Consider the following 21,337-nt stretch of genomic DNA (forward strand, 5'->3'; position numbering starts at 1 on the left):
CTGCGCGGGCATTTCATTGAATACCATGGTGATGTCAGCTAAAATGTTGTGAAGCTTTGACAAGGAGCAAGTCTCCATAACACTACATTGGACTGGCCACCCATTGGTGGCCTCTAATACGTTTATCGAGTTTTTAGAGGCAGGAGCGATGCCCAGAGGGCGGCAGAAGAGAAAGGAATGTATGAGACTGGTGTCTATTAATGTAAATGGTTTAGGTGGTGAGGAAAAGAGGAGAGTGATGATTGAAAATTTTGTAAATGGTAGAGTGGATGTGTTGGGAATGAGTGAAACACATATTCGAGAAACTGGTGTGAGTGATGGTAGAGAGGGCACGTGGGAGGGTGTGCCTGGGGGGGTTGTATGGACGGGGATAGATGAGAAGTATAGAGGCAGGAGTAAGGAAGGATGTGCTATTGTGATGTCTGAAAGAGTGTGGAATGGTGTGACTGATTATGGTTGGAAGGGATCAAGAATTGTGTGGGTGAAAAGAAAAGTATGTTTAGTAAAGTATGCATGGGTGTGTATTTATGCACCAGTAAATGTGAAAAGTTAAAAAGGACTGAGAGAAAGGAAAGCTTTTTGGGAGCGTGTTTGAAGAGTTTTGAGAAAGGAAACTTATTATGATGGGAGATATGAATGCTAAAGTGGGTGATGAATGTGTGATGGATGTGGTGGGAAAATGGGGGATACCTGGGAAGAATGAAAATGGAGAGTGCCTGGTGGATGTCTGTGCTGAGAGGGGAATGTTCCTAGTGAACACCTTCTTTCAGCACAAGAATATTCACCAATACACATGGAGGAGGGGAGAAGATAATGAGCAAAAAGGATTGATTGATTATGTGGCAGTAGATGAAAGGCTTAGAAAAGAAATTTGTGACGCAAAGGCAGTAAGAGGAATGTTCGATGGATCTGACCATCTTGCAGTGCTGGCAAAGTTAAAGCTGAAAGAAAAGTGGGTGTTTGAAAAGAAAGGTGAAGTAAAAAAGGAAATACTGAAGATAGAAAAGTTACAGGAAAAAGAAATAAAAGATGAGTATAACCGTGAAATGGCAGAGGCCTTAAGTGAAAAATGGGAAAGTGTAAAAGATAATACAAATATTGAAAAAGGTTTTGGAACATTTAAAGAAATAATGGTAACTACAACAAAAAAAGGGTTGGGGATGAAAATGGTGAGAGATGGAAAAAGGAAAGGAAATTCATGGTGGACAGAAGAGATAAGGAGGATAGTAAAAGAGAAAAGGGAACTTTTTAAGAAAACTCAAGAAAGAAATGTGGCTGAATAAGTATAAAGGGAAAGGAAAAAGAAATATAGAGAATGTACAATGAAATTAAAACAAGCAATAAAAGAAAGTAAGAAGAGAGTTGATGAAGACTTTGGAAAAAGACTAAGTGAAAAATATAAAGGGAACAGGAAATCATATTGGAAAGAAGTAAAAAATGAAAGAAATGCAGAAAATATCTCCTCAAGTAAAATAAATGAAGTTATGGATGAGAATGGAAAGATGTTGAAAGACGGGGAAGCTGTGAAAGAGAGATGGAGAGAATATTTAAAAAAACTTAATGAATTTTGAGGATGGACGTCCAGCAGCTGTAACAGCAGCAGTTTTGAGTAGAGGTAGAGGAGGAGTATATAAAGAAAGAAGTATAACATATGAAGAAGTAAATCAGGCAATAAAAAGAAAAAAAAATGGAAAGGCAGCAGGAATTGATGGAATCACAACAGAAATGTTGAAGTGTGGAGGAGATGTAGTTGTTAAATGGATGGTCAAGATATGTGAAGTAGCATGGGAGGGGGGGGGGGGGTGCCAGCAGACTGGATAAAAGCCATCATTGTCCCAGTTTATAAGGGGAAGGGCAGGAGAGGGAAATGTGGGAGCCCAGAAAGGTATATGGAAAAGTCATAATAGAGAGGGTGCAAAGACTTACAGAAGAGAAAATCAGTGAAGAGCAAGGAGGCTTCAGGAAGGGAAGGGGATGTGTGGATCAGATATTTGCCTTCAGGATGGTAGTAGAAAAAATATTAGCAAAAGGAAAGAAACTATACGCTGCCTTCATGGATTTGGAAAAAGCTTATGACAGAATCGATTGGATTGCATTGTGGGATGTTTTAAAGATTTATGGTGTGGGAGGAAAACTGCTTAGTGCAATAAAGTCTTTCTATGAGGATGCATCTGCATGTGTCAAAATTACTGGAGAAACAAGTGAACATTTTGAGATAAAAGTGGGCTTAAGACAAGGGTGCGTCATGTCACCATGGTTATTCAATATTTATATGGATGGTGTCATTAGAGAAATTAAGGGCAAAGTTGGAGAAGTTTGAGTAAGACTGTTCGATGAGGGAAGGAAGTGGGTACTGAATTCGATACTGTTTGCTGATGACACGGTGCTCATTGCAGAAAATGAAAGTGACCTACAAAATTTGGTCAGTGTTTTTGATAGTGTCTGTAACAGGAGAAAGCTGAAAGTAAATGTCAACAAAAGTAAAGTGATGGTTTGTGAGCGAAGTAGAAGTGAGGTTGTAGATTTTATATGCCCATATAGAGTGGGAATTGAATGTGAAAAAGAATGCAAAATAATTTTGAGTGGTGAAGAAATGGAGAAGGTCAATGAGTTAAAGTACCTTGGATCAGTTATGTGTAAGCATGGTGGTATGGAGGGAGATATAAGAGAAAGGGCATTGCAAGGAAGAAGGGTGGTAGGGTCTTTGGGATGAATCATGAATGGCAGAAGTGTGAGCATGGAGGTAAAGAGGGATTTGAGAAATACAATAATAGTACCAACCCTCACGTATGCAAGTGAAACGTGGGCCTGGAATGAAAGTCAGAGGTCTAGAGTGCAGGCAGTGGAAATGAGTTATTTGAGGAGTGCTTGTGGTGTGAGTAGAATGGATGGAATGAGTAATGAAAGTGTGTTTGAGCATTTTGGAATGTGTCACAGGGGTGAAGGGAAGAAGTGTGGAGTGGTGGAAGAAGTGAAGCGACAGACTTTAAAGTGGTTTGGCCACATGGAGTGAATGGAGGAGAGTAAGATGACCAGAAGGGTGTATGTGAGTGAGATAGAGGGAGGGAATGCTAGAGGACGACCTCCAGTGAAATGGAGGGATAGGGTGCAAGAGTACGTTAGGGAGAGGGGGGAAAGATCTTTGAGAAACTTTGAGCAGGCAAGGAGGGAGTGTCTGGATAGAGAAAGTTGGAAGCCCTTTTGCCATGGCTATCCCCTGGTGGGAGCTCCTAGGAGCAGGCGTCGATGAAATGAATGAATGAATGAATTAAATAATTCTTAAACAAACATGCATTTTTTTTTTTTTTTCTAAGAACATAAATATAAGAGATCCTTCAAGGCACTGCCTCAAACTAAAACCACATTAATTGACAGGAAAGAAAACTAATACATTTTTTTATTTTATTTGTAGTAAGAAAAACTCCTATTGCAATTTGACAGACCTGCTTGGAAATAAATAAATAAATAAATAAATAAATAAATATATATATATATATATATATATATATATATATATATATATATATATATATATATATATATATATATATATATATATATTTAAGTTATACAGAGAGAGAGAGAGAGAGAGAGAGAGAGAGAGAGAGAGAGAGAGAGAGAGAGAGAGAGAGAGAGAGAGAGAGAGAGAGAGAGAGTGTTTCCAACTTGCCATTTGGCTATCATTATCACCCCACCCTACCTATTTATAGATATGGTATTTCCTGCTGCCATGCAGTGCAAACAAAAAAGTCAGCAGAAAACTCCACACAGGTAGAATGATACATGCTGTTACACAACACTCTATCAAACTACCATCTTCATACTTGGGCCTCCTACACTTTAAACACAAATCCATAACATGATACTTGCTACTTGTAGGGGTAATGATAGAGGGAAAGACTGGGAAAGGTTCCAGTACCCACTTCTGAAAGCAGGATGCAAGGTGGCTCTTCATTTCTTTCTGAACAAAATTTTGAGTCGCAGGTTGGATGCCAAAACAAAGACTGGTAGCAAAACCAACAGCAAACAAACCACATTCTGAGTATCTCTCCTGCTGCTGAACTTTTATAACTTCTACTTTTACTTGTGAACTACAGTTCACTAGAGCAGCCAGCTGGCAACCAAATTTGTTTGTGATTTCCAACCTGCTGTTTAAGCTGTCATACACCTTGACAGTGTTATTATCACAATGAAGGTTACTTACTGTAAGCCAGTGACTTTTGCATACATGTAACATTTGGACAAAGGAACTACTGGGACTTTTAACATGTACACATTTTGGACTTTCAAAGACAACAGTAGACTAGAAACCCAAAACATGGAGGAAACTGTTGCCAAGCAAATGCTGTGCATGATCTATGTGGAGGTCACTCAGCCACTTCCCTTTCAATCAATATTTCCCTCTTCGCTTCACTTGGATTTCCATGGGCAGGGACCAGGGGAACCTCTCGTTGCAGGGAAGGAGCCAGGCGAGCTTCACACTGCTGCTGTCCCTCCGAGCTATTCAGCTCAGCAGGCAATCTTAGGAAGAGTGAATGTGTTAGGCTGTTTACCTTATTGTATCATGGCTCAGCTCATAAAGTTTTGCAGATGCAGTATGAACCCCTTTGTGCATTATATAGCAGTAATGTCCCTACAATCTAAAGTAGACAATATTGTCAGTTTTCCAACACCAAAAAATCTGACAGGAACAGTTCCACAGGTGATTCCTTGCTGTGCAGTGTTAGCTGATGACTGCACAGGTCCCTGAATGCTGGAGGGCTGCATTCCATATGTGTGCTTCAACAGGTGTCTGAAAGATGGTTCATAAAAAATTATAAATTCTAAATAAAGCCTTCCTCTCCTACCCTAAACCCCCCTGACAAGAGAGTAAAATGTTTAACGGCATACTTTCTTTTCCAAAAAGTTGGGCGTGAGGATAATACCTGGTTATCAAGTATGCCAGAAAGTTTAGACCATACCAACCTTACTGGTTTGCTTGCTTGTTTCCCTTAGTTTCATTCAAGCTTGGAAACATGGCTCAACAAATTACTGAGTCAGAAAAAAAAATCCACGAGTTCTATAGGTGATTCCTTACTGTGCAGTGTCAGCTGATGGCTGCACAGGTCCCTGAATGCTGGAGGGCTGCATTCCATTTGTGTGGTCCTACAGGTGTCTGAAAGATGGTTCATAAAAAAATCTAAATTCTAAATAAAGCCTTCCTCTACTACCCTGAACCACCCTGACAAGAGAGTAAGATGTGACTGATTTTCAATTATATATTGATTGCCTGGAAGAAAATAATCATCTATGAGGCATTACTGTAATTACACATTAGTACAAGCTATAAACAGTTAGTCAAACACAAAATTATAATAATTCCACCTGCTATCTTTACATATTCAAGGTTTTTAACATTTGTTACAAAAATGTTTAACATTACATGCAGACACAGCCATAAAGTACAACTAAGTTGAGAGCTTAAACCACACGCAACGAAAATGACTGAAAGTAAAACATAATAAGCATATGAAGTATGTAAATTTTCTTAAATACAAAAAGGAACACCAAACCACTACTGCACGACCGGTAATAGCTGTACACACCTGTCACAGTGCAACTGGCTCTGGAGGAATGGCCTCAGGTTGTTGTATGGAATACAGCTCCTGAGCTTCTTCCCATTCTTCACTGTCTCAAGTGCCACACGGTTTGAAGAGTCGATGTCAAGGACTCTGTTGAGTGGCAGTGGGTTACAGAAACTTCAATGAAAAAAATGAAAATGTTGCAATCAAAACCAGGCATTCCAAAAGCACAACCCAGAAAAGCCCTACCAAGACATCAAATTGGTATATAACCTGTCTCGTGACCTACAACACTAGCTATACATGGACAAGTGCATGTATGTAGGTATGCATGCATGCAGTAAAGCATGTTCATTAACTGCTGAATCCCTGTCAAAACTATTATTAATTTTTGTGATGTTTAAGTATAAAACTCAAACAAAAGTTATAAACGAGTGAGATAATTCCAAAACGTCCATTTCTTTTCCTATTTATTATGAATTATACTCTGAATCCTGCCAATTTTTTTCTACTTTGATAATAAATGTATCTCACTGGTACATATATGTATTTCCTTGCTTCTGTTTATAATTTACTACACTTTGAGATTTATGATTGCTGAAAGATGAAGTACAGAAAACCCTCGATATAATGAACTAATTGGGGGGAACTTAGTCTGTTAATGTCGAAAGTCCCTTATAAGCAGCGGAAATTTAAAAGTACATATAATAATACAGACAAACCTAATATATATATATATATATATATATATATATATATATATATATATATATATATATATATATATATATATATATATATATATATATATATATATATTTTTTACTGTGTATGTTGTCTGTACGTTGTATGCATAGCCGCACAGCACGCTTGGCAATGGACTGCGAGGCACTGAGGCTGCCAGGTTGGCAGTGGGGCCCTACAGGGGGGCTGTACTGTTACGGGTATGGATAAAATTTTACAAGTGCACCTATCTCGCACAGGCATACAAAACTTTTTTTTTTTGTTTGTTTGTTTTGTTTTTGGCATTATGAAATAATCTGCTAACTGTTTCTGTCACAAATCATTAAATGATTGACTTTTCAATGCCTGCTGTTCAGTGGCGTCGCTAGGTATTTATCATTCGGGGGGTACCTGGGGGGCACAACTGACTATGGGGGGGCACTAGATGAGCCGAACAAGCCCATACAGCTGGGGAGTTCGCTGGAGACTGGGGAGTGGGGACTTACTTTCACTTACAGTGCCAACCCCCCCAGCATATTTTGCATCCTGACCAATGATCATCTGAAGCCGTATAGGTTAAGATTCGTTTTAGGTCCGTGCCAGTATCTCATTACCTACCTTATGAAACATCAGTATCTCTTCATATATCTTTTCTACAAACCTTCAACAGTCATGGAAACGCTTCGAAAATCCAATTCAAGGACTTTTTTTTTACCCCTGAAAATATGGGATAATGTTTACGAAAGCGTGTCGCCTCCTCTGGCGACGGCCGCGGCGACGCTGCAGCCGGTGTTGCGAGAAATACCTCCTTGCTGAAATAAGTCACATATACATGTTGGGGATGGGTGCAGGGGGGGGCGTAGCCCCCCTGGTTAGAAGGGGGGGGGTCAAGGGGGGCGCAGCCCCCGTAAAGTTTGGTTGGAGTAGTTTAAATATGCTCCCCGACCCTAAACCCTCTGCGAGCTATTTTGCGGCTGCGGTGGCTGCAGCATCGCCGCGGCCGCCACCAGAGGAGGCGACGCGCTTTCATAAGCATTATCCCCTATTTACAGGAGTAAAAAAAAGTCCTTGAATTGGATTTTCAAAGCGTTTCCATGACTGTTGAAGGTTTGTAGAAAAGATATATTAAGAAATAGTGATGTTTCATAAAGTAGATTATGAGATACTGGCACGGACCTTAAATGAATCTTTACCGCCGTATGGATTATGGAAGGTTATTATATTTTATTCTAGGAATAAGATCAGATGCATTGTGAGTACTGTAGTAATCATCCAGTTGCTGATGGAGAAGGAGAACAAAATAAAAGTCATGGCCAAAAATGAAATGCATATATTACCACTTATACAAAAAAGGAAATATATATTAACATAATTGATACTGTAAATAAAGAAAAATGCAGAAGTTTTGAAGCATCAGGCAAAGTAATATGTTTTTTGCCACTGAGGAAATGAAAATACGGCAAAACTTAAGAATAACCACTCCAAACCAATATTCGTAGTAATTTAGCACGTGAAAGAATTATTATTATAATGCATTTTCGTATACGTTTTACCTTGGGGAGGGGCCAGGGGGGCAAGCCTCTTTAATTATAGAGTTAGGTGGCTTGGATTTTCTAAGTCCATTGTTATTGTTTCACAACTGCCTCTATACACAGACTGTGCCTCATACCTGCCTTGCAGTGCACCCTACAAACTAGTTCCTAAGTCAGTAATATCCAAAACGCGCATGGATTATAATGATTTCGGATTAAAAAAATGGTCTTTTAAGAGTTTTATGTTATTTTTTTTCTCTATATTAAAGCAACTAATGCCGCAGCTATTTGTATTTTCTAATACATTCGTAAAATGTTACTATGCGAGGGTTTCAGCGGCGGCACCTAACGGTTCCTGAAGTCATTTGTTTTCAAGCCGCCATAATGGATGGAGGGCCTGACACTCACTCCCTCAAAATATCTATCTACTTTACCTTTCAGTAAGTGTTAACTGAGTATTTAACCTCTTTATTGGTGTGCATGTAGGTTGACAAAAGGACCGATTACTATCCCAGTACCAGGTCCAACAAAGACACAGGCGTGTCAAGTGTCACGTTGTGTGACAAGCACGTGTCAGAAAACAAACGGATATTGTTCAATGCGCGATACTTATAGTGGAGTTTGAGTAAAATGGAGGCCAGGGTCATACGTAGCAGTCGGTAGGTCACTCCCACGTCAGTTAACAGCAGGAGCGTCAGTTCGATCTGGATGACAGCTGTCACAAATCTGTTTTATTTTGTACCTTAAACTGCTCGGTAAAAATGATCAAGCATCAACTCACAAGAAGTGGATGGGTTAACCGTCAGTATTGTACCATATGTAATTATGAAACATGACATTTCCCAAGAGTTGCTCGACTACGATTGGGGTGGTGGGGTGGGGGTTCAACTACGCTGACCATCCAATTACACGCCCTACACTCGTCAACAGACCCGCTGCGGTGGCTGCTACGTTATATAGGAATAGATTACAAGAGTATACGTTAGGGAATTTCCTTTCTTTAGAGACAAGGGATTTTTTTGTAGGGACATTTTGAAAGCCCATTTTTCAGTGATTTGGCCGTCCACCACCAAAACCACTGTTCCCTACAGGGATTAATCGAGCTAACGACCACCAAAACCACAGCTCCCTAAAGGGATTAATTGAGCTAACGCCGCCGCCGCAAAATAGCTCGCATTCATTACCTACCTTATGAAACATCACTAGGTCTTCATATATTTTTTTTCTACAAACGTTTGGTTAGTGACGGTACGCTTGGTTAGCAATGGTACGCTTGGTTAGCGATGGTACGCTTGGTTAGCGATGGTACGCTTGGTTAGCGATGGTACGCTTGGTTAGCGATGGTACGCTTGGTTAGCGATGGTACGCTTGGTTAGCGATGGTACGCTTGGTTAGCGATGGTACGCTTGGTTAGCGATGGTATGCTTGGTTAGCGGCTAGCCCACGCATGTGAGACCAGGTCCACCACGCGTGATTATTTTTTTTTTAGAACACGCAGCCCAACGGCTGCCGTGCTGAGGGCCGGGTATAGCCCGGGCCTGTTCAGCCCGAGTCCCGGATGACCTTGAGTCATGGCTCAGGGCTGTTTTGGGGTGGTTAGCGATGGTATGCTTGGTTAGTGATTAGCCCACGCATGTGAGTATACGGTAGGGATTTTCCTTACTTTCGAGACTAGGGAATTTTTCCTGATTTAGGGATTTTTCTCGGGAAATTTTAGAAAACCATTTTTCAGTGATATGGGCTCCCCCACCCCCCAATACCCCAGTTCCCCACAGTTCCCCAGGCTTGTCTTGGGGGAGAGGGGGGGCTGGGGTGGTGGAGGGGGTGGAGTGGTGATTCTTAAGATTTACCGAAAATACCTCACTTTAGCAAAATTCTTCTGTTCTTGTGATTCTCAGCAAACTTGTCAACAATATTTCTAAATCAAGGCTTTTAACTCGCCTGCTTTCAGTTGACAAGACAGCAAGATTACCTAATCTCTCATAACCCATTGTATTTCTCAGTGTAGTTTTGATTAATTTCAGAGCAGAGAAGCTTCTCTCTGCTGAAGCTGATGACACAGGTAGTACTACAGAAAGCCAGTCTGTAGAGTTCAGGAAATGCCTCCTCATATGGACCAAGAATTCTCACTAAATCTAACAGTGATTTGGGCTTTTCATTGTCACTTGAATCCTTATAGCGTCTCTCTAACATGCGTTTTGCAGAGTGCAGCGCACGGTTAAGATCTTCCTCATTAGCACGAAATGCATGAATAAGTACAGACATTTTCTCAGAAGATAAGAACTCAGTACTTTGTGGGTTCAGTGCCTGTAATGCTTTCATAAGTTCATTACATTACTGAAGCACCTTGTCATTTCTGTTAACATATGATCTAGAATAGGATAGAAGAAGTTAATTCATGTTGAATCCTTAACACTGAAATCAAAGTGTGTGCTCCCTGACTGTTTTCCAATAGAATCAGTAACAACAAAATCCTGCAATTGTGTAGACAGTGTTCGTTTCCTTGATGACCTAAACTCTGAAGTATCAAAACCATGAGCTGCTGAGTTTTTCTCAACTTCATCCCACAAAGCATAAAAAAAAGGCTGGGTCTGACTGCATCTCTTCAAGGTGGGCTCTTACAGTTTCAATTAATTCTACAGCTTTTACCAGGTCAAGGTTGGCCAATTGTAACAAATTTGATAACAGATTTATTTTGCCAAGAATGTATGTCATAATGACTAGCTTCATAGCAGACTGAGCATCTATTTGACCTAAAAGTCCTCTTGCATCAACAGCTCTGTCAGCACTGCAGTCATTTGCTAAACCTTCTAGAACACGGACAACTGCATGCAGTCTCTTTTTCATTACTTTGCAAGTATCATACCAGCAAGCCCATCTGGTATCTGAAAGTCATTTTAACTCTCTAGTTTGCTCATTGGGATACAGCTCCTCTTGCGCATCCAACCATTTTGAATGGACATAAGATCCACTGATGAATACATACAGTTTTTCCAGTAACGAGAAGAACCGTGCAGCATCTGTTAAGGATTTGACAACATCTATAAGAACAAGGTTTAGACGATGGGCATGACAGTGTACATAGAAAGCAAATGGTGCCTCTTGCTTTATGCGTGCTGCCACTTCTGTGTGTCTGCCACTCATCATTGAGGCACCATCATAGCCTTGACCTACTAAAGTGAAGATGATACCAATCAGAGCTGGGTGAGACCGAGATGTCAGAGCCGGGATGGCCGTTACCGTACGATCGGTCACTGACTCTGTGTTATGTCCAGAACGCGTACACTACAAGAGGGAGACACGTACAAACAGAAGGCATAATAAAAAAATTGTATGGATAACTGGTGTAATTTGGTTTGTTCATCGGTGTTAAGACTGACTAATAGAAAGCATATGCATTTAACTCAGAGGCATATTTCTTTCTTTCAAGCAGAGGAAAAATATTTATTGTATTTGAGGCTGAGGGTAAATTATCAGTAGAAATTATTTATAATACTGCATGGCTGTGCTCCCTCAGTCCTAGTGGGACACCACGGTTCCCACGCCACACAGCAGCCGTGGCCAGTGGGTGGGCACCTTGGGGGGCATGTGCCCACCCATGCCCCCCCGTAGCTACGCTACTGCTGCTGTTCACCCACTGCCGCCTGCAGCCGCAGCCGTAAAATAGCTTGCAGAGAGAGTTTTGACTGGCTTACTGTTTCTATATTTCACTCACCCCTCACAAAGATCACAAGTGGACAAACTAAATCAAAACCAGGCAAATTAATGTTTTCCCTGCTGTGTATTCCCCCTTGCGTGGTGGACAGCAGAGTGACTTATTTCTGTGAGGAGGTATTTCCCGCAACACCAGCCGGTGTAGTGTTCCACCCCCCTCCGCCACCCGGTCCCGTCCTGCGCTGCATATTTCCACCACCCTACACCGCGTGCTGAATAAATTTTAACTAACCAAATCTAACAACCTAACCTAACCTATCTAATGGCCACCCCTTAAGCTGTGCCAGTACCGGCACTCACAAACACTTGGTTATTTTCCATTACATATATGTCCTGAATTGATGCATAAGACATTCTTGTGGTGTAAAAACGTTCTTCATCTGAATGGGAACCACAAGGAGGAAAATATTTCATCAGATGGACTGAAAAAAAATACAGTAACCAAAGGATGGGACAGCAGATAAAGAGAGGAAGGCAAGGTGGCTTGCAGACCCTATTGTAGTTACCGGGCGCAGTTGGCTCAAAAACTATTCTCAGTCAGTCCCCATGGATTTCTGACCCTCTGACCTTTTCCGTTATATCCAAAATCTGTTATAAGCATTTATCTATTATAAGGGTTTACTGTATTTTATTCTCTATGTCATTGTAGATTCCTCCTCTTCCTGATGTAATCTTCATCATTTTACTTATCTTTTCCTTGGTGGACATTTCATAGCACAAAAGAGGCATCAGTTATCAAGTTTCAGCCATAGAAATATTAGAAAATATACATTTATGGTTCATAACAGATGAAAATGAGACTACATGAAAGAAATAGCCGTCTAATGCTGTATGGCCTAGAAAGAGAGGCCTAATCCAGATCTGAGACAGTAAATTGTGTTCAATATGCAGGAAAGCATCTACTGCATATAGCCTACATTTACTTAGAAAGTATCAGTATCAGTATGATAAGAAAGAGATGATTCATTGCAGAACGCCTGAAAACTGCTCCTCTGTCTTTTTTAGGAGGCTGCCCTGCTCTCCAGCCATTACTGCAAAACAATAGAGCACTTCCCAGCACCACAACCCTCAAGGCCTTATGGAAGCCCAAGTGCAGCCTCCAGCATGCTATCCATACACAGCAATCCTCAGTCATCTGTAACATCATCTGGGGAGTTGGATTCTCTCACAGTCACATTTGGATCCCACTCCAGTGGTGGAAGCTCAGCCCAAGAGGGAACAGCATCTTTGTTTACCTCAGCACTTTCTCCAGTGTTACCAACCAGCCAAGCACACTATTCTTGTCCCTGGTGTTGTCGAGAATTCTCCAAGAGTAGCAATCTTAAGCGTCATATCCTAACGCACACCGGGGAAAAGCCTTATGCCTGCCCCATATGTCCATACCGAGCCGTCCAGAAAGTCCAAGTTGTCCAGCACCTCAAAAGCAAACACAGTGCTGGTCAAGGCAAACCCATCTGCCTCTCCAAGCAGCAGCGATCAACGGAGAATATATGATAGACAAATAAATGCCTGTATTTTGAAGATGGTGGTATAGTAATGGATGTCTCAAGTTTCCAGATTTATTAGGATCTTTTCTGTTTTGTGGAGGGGTGAATGAGGATTGTGGAGGCTTTGGTTTCTGAACTTTATGGCAGGTTGTGCATGAGTAATGTGTTCCTAGTAGGCAGCACTGTAAATGTGATATGGTTGCAGTGTAAAGAGGGTATCATTTCAATTCTTTTTGTTGCTTGAAGCGACAAGGTTTCACATTGTAAGGATTCATCATTGTATTAGAGTAGATGCAGGAAAGCTAAGAATTTCACACATTTGTGATAATGAACTTCTCTATCAATACTGTGATAATATGAAAGGCTCTTCTACCATTAATTTGTTAACTGAGCCCTTTTGATTAGTAATGTATTGCCATGGAATTCAAAGATTAAAAAGAGGTTGCACCAAGGTTAAAGTCCCACATACCACATTTTTATAGGGATGCATTATTAAATGCAGTCATATTTTTTTACTGTCTAATTTCACAATCTTGTCATATAGCTTTTACATTGGGAATGTAAAAAAACATTTTGATTAGGAAACAAACACATGCATGTCATATTTTTGTTATCTAATGTAACTGATTATGACAGTTCTATGTTATAATTAGGTTAATATTATTACTCTGCCATAACTGAATATTCTGCAAATGTATCCTGCCACTGGGATGTATTTTCAGTTATATCTAATAGAAGAAAAGAAGCAAACATTGGAAGCTGAATGATGGGATCCACCACAAAATATCATAGTAGTATCTGTTCACCTTTTCTCTGGTGTTTGCTATTGCACTACTTGCAATAACTGAGCTTCAGCCTCATTGCTGCTGTTCCAGGATCAAAATGTTTCTACCTGCAAGACAATTATTTGTAGCAGAATGGCACCTTGCTATTTTTTTGGTCATGTTTCATGTAGTTAATATGGAAAGCAACTCCTAATTATTTTAAAGATGTCCCACAGTAAAACTGCATCCCCAGGAAACTTTTTATGACAAAAAAAGGTTTATGAATGAGAAGAAAGTGATACACAAGCAGAAATGCAGATGGAGGGCAGAATGTGTCTGTGTCACCTTTTGACTGTGGCTCTGGATCCTTAAATCCTGCCCTTCTATCTCTTCTAGGCCACTCGGCATGGCGCACACCAGCTCATGGGGCCACACCTCCAGCACCACTCAGACCCCCAACATGAACACCGCACCCTAAGCAGCAGGGACACATTCTCCCTTTTTCCAAATAAGAGAGGCACTACTTCCACCAATCCTCAGAGGAAAGGCATCCTGGTACAGTTAGATGACCACAATGACAGTGAGTCTGTCTTGCAAAATGCAGGCTTTCTGGTTGAAAGTCTTTCTTCTATCAATAGGCCATCAGCAGACTCTTCTCCTGCTGTGTACAAGATTCCACACCATCCTAAAGAAAGTGCTGATATTGTGTTCATGAGCACTGACTTACATGAAACAGCCAACAGCTCCCAGGGACTGCAGGTTACCCTAGCAGAAACTTGTTTGTTCACAGAAGGCTCATCCTTCAGATTTTGTCCTCCTCATGGTCCTATTGCTGGCCAGGCAGTGGAAGGCTTAACACTAACAGAAAAAACTGCAGGTGACTCCCAACATTTAAAAGCAACTGAAGGGGGTGGGTCAAATAGGTATATTTGTCAGTGGTGTGGCCGAAACTTTGATCGTGTATCCAACCTGAAACGTCACATGCTGCTTCACTCTGGTATCAAGCCATTCAAATGTTTATACTGTAACTACCGTGCCACACAGAAAGCTAATGTAGTACAGCACCTTGCCAGTCGACACAGAAGTGAAATGCGTGCACTGCTGCACAACAACATCAATGTGAATGACATACTGGTGCCATCTGGCCCAGCAAAGAGATAAAAATTTCCTTTAAGAAAACTGATGGTCAACTGCCTTTGACCTTGTACAAAATATGCATGTCAGAAAAAATATATATATAAAATTGTTCAGTATTCCTCTCATCTTCAACCTCTTGTCCTTTTTTTTTTCTTCTTTTTTCTTATAATGTACACACTTTACCCTATCTTGATAACACAGTAAAATCATTTGCACTCCTAAGGCCCCAGTCAAAGATACATACAGCACAAGCCTGTAGACTTTTCATATCGTGTAGATACTGTAAAAAAGATCCAACAGTTATAGGTTACTTGACTTACTTTAATCATCCCTCACCATTGCAGTACATTATTGTTGCCACCAAATAAAATCTTTGTCCCAGTGGTCTGTGATAATGCCTCATAACTGGGATTTTGTTTTTCAATGTAAAGTGGTTATATTGGATTGCAATTGATTACAAGTAAACTGTGTAATTAATTAGGCATGCTTGATGGATAAATCTCTTTGTGCCCAATCAGATGCATCCTTAATACAGTCATCTAGCAACATGTGGAGATAGGGGTGAGAAACAATGTTTATCCAAGAATAAAACAAATATCATGTTTAAGAATAAAGAAAAAGATGGGTTTCATTCAAGACATTTGAAGACTTTACTATGGTATGAAGCAGGGTTGTGATTTTACAACCTCATAAAGTTGGATGTTCTTTGTCATATACAAGTGTTAAAAAACATATGATTATATTTGAATGTATAAATGTTGTGAAATATAGCAGAACATATTATGATTATTTGGTGCTGAATAAATCATATTGTTACAACATGCTTATGAAATGATCCTACTCAATTGGGATGTTATAAATACTTGTAGGTTTTCTTGTACGCTTTGATTTTTTTCTGGAAGACTCACTTTTTAATGTGGTATATCTTATTTAAATCATGCTTCAGTTGAAACTGCCTTGCTTATTTTACTTAAATGCTGCAAGTTTTTAAGCTGCTTTTATGATGACCTGACTTAATTCCTTTTTCTTGGCACATTTCACTCCACAAATATCATCATATTGCTCTAATCTTAGAAGTTTGGAGACAGTATTTGTTACAGCCTGTGGTACGGTTCACAACCATGGCTTTCAAAGATGGCTCATCATCTTATGAAAAAAAATCTACTTCAAATTAATTTATCATGTAATTAACAATGATTTGTTGGAATGGTAAAATAAGAAAACCTGGAAAAGCAAAATGTTAAGTCAATCCAGTGAAACATTTCACTAGGAATATCTTTAATCCCTTCACTCCGGCGACGCTGACGTCGGCGTCCGACGGCGTCACTGTATGGAAAGGGTTAGTCCTCTTCGAAACCTCTTAATCCTCTTCCATTTCCTCTTAATCCTCTTCTAAACCTCTTAAGAGGAAATGGAAGAGGATTAAGAGGAATTTAGAGGAGGATTGAGAGGTTTAGAAGAGGATTAATCCTCTTCCATTTCCTCTTGACCCTTTCCATACTGTGACGCCGACGTCTGCATCATGGATGGAAAGGGTTAAAATGCAAAGTATTATGAACCAAACAATGGCATTTACATTAGCTGATTGTGACTTAGTCATTTCTTCCATGCAGTGTGTTTTACATCCAGATTTGAACTGCCTATTGGATGATTATCAGACATATTCACCCATCTCAATTGTCTGGTGTTGTATGAATCCTCAGAAGGGAGAAATGAAAGAATCATATGCTCACATTTTTTTCTTTATCCCTCAAATCACTTTCTCATTTATGGTACTTGAATGCAATGCTGTTGTTAGAGCAGGAATTGAGTGATTGAGATGGTAGTCATACATAGTAGACTGTGTCCTGAGTATGACAGGCTCCCCACAAGGCAGGTCAACAAATGTGTTTGTTCTCTTGTAGGATCGAAACGTGGGTGGCTCAGCGAGTTACCAAGCTAGACGACTTGTGGACATGGGCAGCACCTCCACCTGGCAAGGCTATGAGAGTAAGGGCGAGGCATCACCCACAGTGCCTCTCTTCACCCACACCTCACAGCCAGCATTGGTGTCACTTACTCCTCATGTCAGTCACGTGGACTCAAGCCAACAGAGAGGACAAGGAAGAGTGCTTATAGAGAGCATAGTGGAGCCTCAGTCAGGTACCTCTCCAAAGGGTGCAAGCCTTCTGGAGGGTAGAATGGGCTTAGGACATGAAGCTGCCAAGATGGGCACTACAACCAGCAATATCCCAAGAAGTAGGGAAGAGTCTGAGACAGAGAGACCCTTAATGCCCTCACAAATGCTCCTCCCTTTCCAGGACCCTCGGCAGTGCCCTTGGTGTCACAAGGTTCTGTCTAAAGCATCAAATCTTAAAGTACACATCCGGCGCCACACTGGGGAGAAGCCCTACCATTGCCTCTTCTGCCCATATATGGCTGCACAGAAAATTCAAGTAATAAACCACATGAATGCAAGGCACCAGACTGCCTCCAACACATTTTTTTAGTTTCATAAAGAAGGTAATCATGTTATAGTCATTACTAATACGGTTACTGCAGTTATTGTTTGTGTGACAAGTCTTGTTACTTTATGTCGTTTCCAGGGCCTATGGATTCCTCACAGTGGAGGAGGTGGTTTCAGTTCTATTAAGATGTGAGAAAGGATGATGGATGATCTTATTCCTTGTAAACTGGTGCTATAGATACAGAAAATAAACTAAAAAAAATATACATGGTGTGAAATACACGTGCCTGGTATTGTTTAGTACTGCTTCTTGATCTGCAGGAATTTTATGTGTGTAAGGCTTCACAAAGACTGATTAATTTATTTGGTTGCTCATCTAATTGATATACTTTAACATTTTTATTTTCAACATAAGTCAAGAAGAATGAAACACCAATAAAATATTTTTGAAGAATCTGTATTGATGTATACAAAGTGTTTTATAACTTTTTAAAAGAAAAAGAACACTCAAGCTAAACCCATAAATGTGGAAAATTTATTGCATATGCTAAACTGTAAAGGAAGTTATGACTGGTGTTCCTAAGGTAAATGTGGTGAATGTTTTATGTTCACATGAAGTTGAAAAGATGAAAACAAAGTTATGCTGCTCACAATAGAGCTGTTATCTGAGAAGGGAAATTTTCATGGATTATTTTGGTTTCAGCCTGAGATCCCACTTTCAATAAAGGAAACTTGTGTCTGCATTGACATTATTATTAATTGGGTCACAGCAAATCATTATTTTGAAAGGTATAGAAAATACTCATGATGAAAATTCTTGTTGCTAACCTTACAGTAAACTGCAAGAGCATATAGCAGATCTGTCATAAGAAGCATATATTTATGTAGATGTACTTAGGTAGTTGTGATATACAGAAAATGAGTTGCGCCTGTGGAGTTCCATCTCCTTGTTACAGTCGGTCAAACTTTGCTTTAAACTTTTTAATTTTTGGACTTGAGGATTTCTTGATTCAGGCTTCTCCAAAGTTCAGTGCCTCTATATCAGGGGTGGGCAACCTTTTTGAAGGGAGGACCAGATGAGACTTTCGAGAGCAGGCTGTGGGCCGGAGTGAGAAACAAGAACCCCAAAGTAATAAAAAGTGAAAAGTGAAAAACATACAGATCATTGAGACAATTTATGCTCCTTGCAATGAAGAAGTGTATCAATGTCCGACTCGGTGGACGAGGTTGATAACAGAATAATGTAACTGAGGTGGAGGCCCGAGAGTTGGGAGCAAAGTCAAGACTTCCAGTGTCCTTCATTTTGGAGAAGAGCAGCTCGTAACAGTAAATGCAGCAAGGCAAGGAAAATACACAGCTCAGTGGATAGAGTGTCTGCCTCACAACCAGAAGGACCGGGGTGCGATTCCGATTCCCCGGTCAGGTGAAGATAAATTGGGTTTATCTTCTTTCACGTGTAGCCCCTGTTCACCTAGCAGTGAGTAGGTACGCGACGTAAGGCAAGGAGTTGTGACCTCGTTGTCGCGGTGTGTTGTGTGTGAGTGGTCTCAGTCCTACCCAAAGATCGGTATAATGAGCTCTGTGCTCTTCCGTAGGGGAACAGCAGGCTGTCTCGAGAGAGACCTGCAGCAGACCAACTGAGCACATCTAAACATCAACCTTGAAGGCATTGATGTGTGCATGTATGCCTTGCAACTTAACATTGAGAGCGTTTGATGTGCAGTAATATCCGTGAGTAGGCACAGATGAGCGAGCCATTGCGGGGGAAGATTCTTCTGATTCTTCTCCTGCTGCAGTTCACACACACAGGACAGCATGGCCCCACCATTATTATTATTATTATTATTATTATTATTATTATTATAAGCTACCAAAGCGGTGCAGATACAAGTTGAACCACACAAATTACCAAAAGGTAACAAAATAGTTAAGAAACTGGCCAGGCAAAGCCAAAAGGAGGAAAAATAAAATCACCATTCAAAAAGACATTTACACGAGACTTATATGTAAAAATATCTGCAGAAAGGACAATCTCATTGGGTAACTGATTCCATAAATTTGTCAACGACGGAAGAAAACATCATGAGAATTGTATCGTACAAAAATTCATAGGATTAAAAGCAAAATTGTTTTGACTAAGAGCAAACCTCGTGACCTGGGCAAGAGGAAAAGGATCAGGCAAAGCATTGTGTAAGGGATGCCAATTATCCTGAAAAACTTTAAATAAAATGCTAAGGGCCAATGATCAAGATCAAGAACAAGTGCTGGAGAAATAAATTTAACTGAATTTATAGCTCTGTCAAATAACTTTAAATGGCAATTGGCAGCAGACATCCAAACAGGAGCACAATACTCAAAGTGGGGTAAAATGATTGCATAAAAAAATTTGATTACAGTTGAGTCACAAGCAAATGTTTTGAAGCACTTATGAAGTAAACCTTTCTTCTGTGCAATAGTGGAAGACATGGAACGGATGTGCTTCTCAATGTCAGTTTAGAATCAAGAGTGACTCCCAACAAGCGGATACTAGAAATATCCTTAATCTGTCGACCAAAAATATGCAAACAAGGATGAGGTGGATTCAAGGTACAGGATTTAATGATGGTAATGGAATGCATTTTATTAGCATTAAGCTTCATGCCCTAAAGTTGACACCAAGCGGTGATCATTGCCAAGTCCCTATTCAGAGATGCAGCAACTTCACCTCTTTTACTAGGAGAGTAAACAGAGGAGTATAGAGTTGTATCATCAGCATATGAAATAAGCTGATTTTTGAGGTTAATGCCCAAATCAGAAATAAACATGTTAAAAAAATAAAGGTCCAGGGACACTTCCCTGAGGAACACCAGAAACAACAGGCAGAAAAGCAGAGCAGGCACCATCAACAACCACACACTGTGATCGATTAGTTAAAAATTAAAAAAAATACTGAGAAGACTTCCACCAATACCAAGGAGTTTTAGTTTATAAATTAGACCCCTATGATTCACAACATCAAAAGCAGAACTAAAATTACTAGCAACAACTCAAGACTCATGCCCATGATCCAAAGAAGACTGCAGGTCATGAGACAGAGTCAAGAGAGCGTCACATGTTCCCAAACCTTAACGGAATCTGAACTGAGAATCAGGTAACTGACTGAATTTATCATTGTGTATGGAAAGCTGTTTAGCCAAGTCTCTCAAAGATCTTAGAGAGGATAGGAGTAATAGAAATTGGGCAGTACTCAATAGGAAAAGTTGAAGCTGAGGCTCGCTTTGAGATGGGAGTGATATTGGCCTTGCGCCAACAAGAAGGAAAACTACCAGACTTCAGCAGTAACCTAAATTTTGCAGCAAGTTTTGATGCTAAGAAAGTAACAATCTTCTTAACCCGTACAGTCCCGCTGACGTCTATAGCCGTCACCTCATTTGTACGCCAAGGACCCGCTGCCATCTATAGCCGACACCAAGTTCCTCACTTTGCCACGGCCAAACCATTCACTTTCTGAACTTCGAGTCTTTTGCATGTTCAAGAGGAGGGATTGGTGAGTCTATTGCTGTAACGTTCTATCTGATAGGTGCATGTACAGCTGCAAAATTACGGTACCCTCTCGAGTTTCGCGATCCTCGAGTTTAGCGCGGTCCTAAATTCTTACCATCCCGACTTTCGCGCATTCTTCCTACCATCAGCGTCATGCGTGCTGCCTTAAAAGGCGGTGTCCAACCATTGGGGCTATGGGCAACCGCAGTTGCCTGTATGCTCAACCGGGAGTGAGTTAATTGTTGGGTGTCCATATAAATGGAAAACGGTGGTGGGTATGAGCGTGGGTAAGTGGGTACCTCACGGCTGTATGTAAACAAACAGACGACGGCAGTGGCTGAGGAGTGAGGAGCAGTGGAAGATGGCCCACCAAAAGACTCGTAAAATGGACTGGCAGAGCTGGTTTGCTTACTACTTGTTTAACAAAATAAGAGAACACCCCCTGCTGTGG

General features: G+C 40.5%; 1 long non-coding RNA gene across 1 annotated transcript; it reads right to left on the reverse strand.

Annotated features, from left to right (window-relative positions):
- Positions 1-3,638: 3,638 nt before the first annotated feature.
- LOC127007613 (uncharacterized) lies at positions 3,639-6,052 on the reverse strand. The gene is made up of 3 exons (XR_007760306.1): positions 5,586-6,052; positions 5,078-5,155; positions 3,639-4,792 (listed from the first exon to the last, which is right to left on the reverse strand). It is a non-coding gene; the product is annotated as an uncharacterized LOC127007613 (long non-coding RNA).
- Between the last annotated feature and the right edge of the window lie 15,285 nt (positions 6,053-21,337).

Source organism: Eriocheir sinensis, chromosome 36 (assembly GCF_024679095.1).
Source record: "Eriocheir sinensis breed Jianghai 21 chromosome 36, ASM2467909v1, whole genome shotgun sequence".
In the NCBI taxonomy this organism is placed as follows: Eukaryota; Metazoa; Arthropoda; class Malacostraca; order Decapoda; family Varunidae; genus Eriocheir; species Eriocheir sinensis.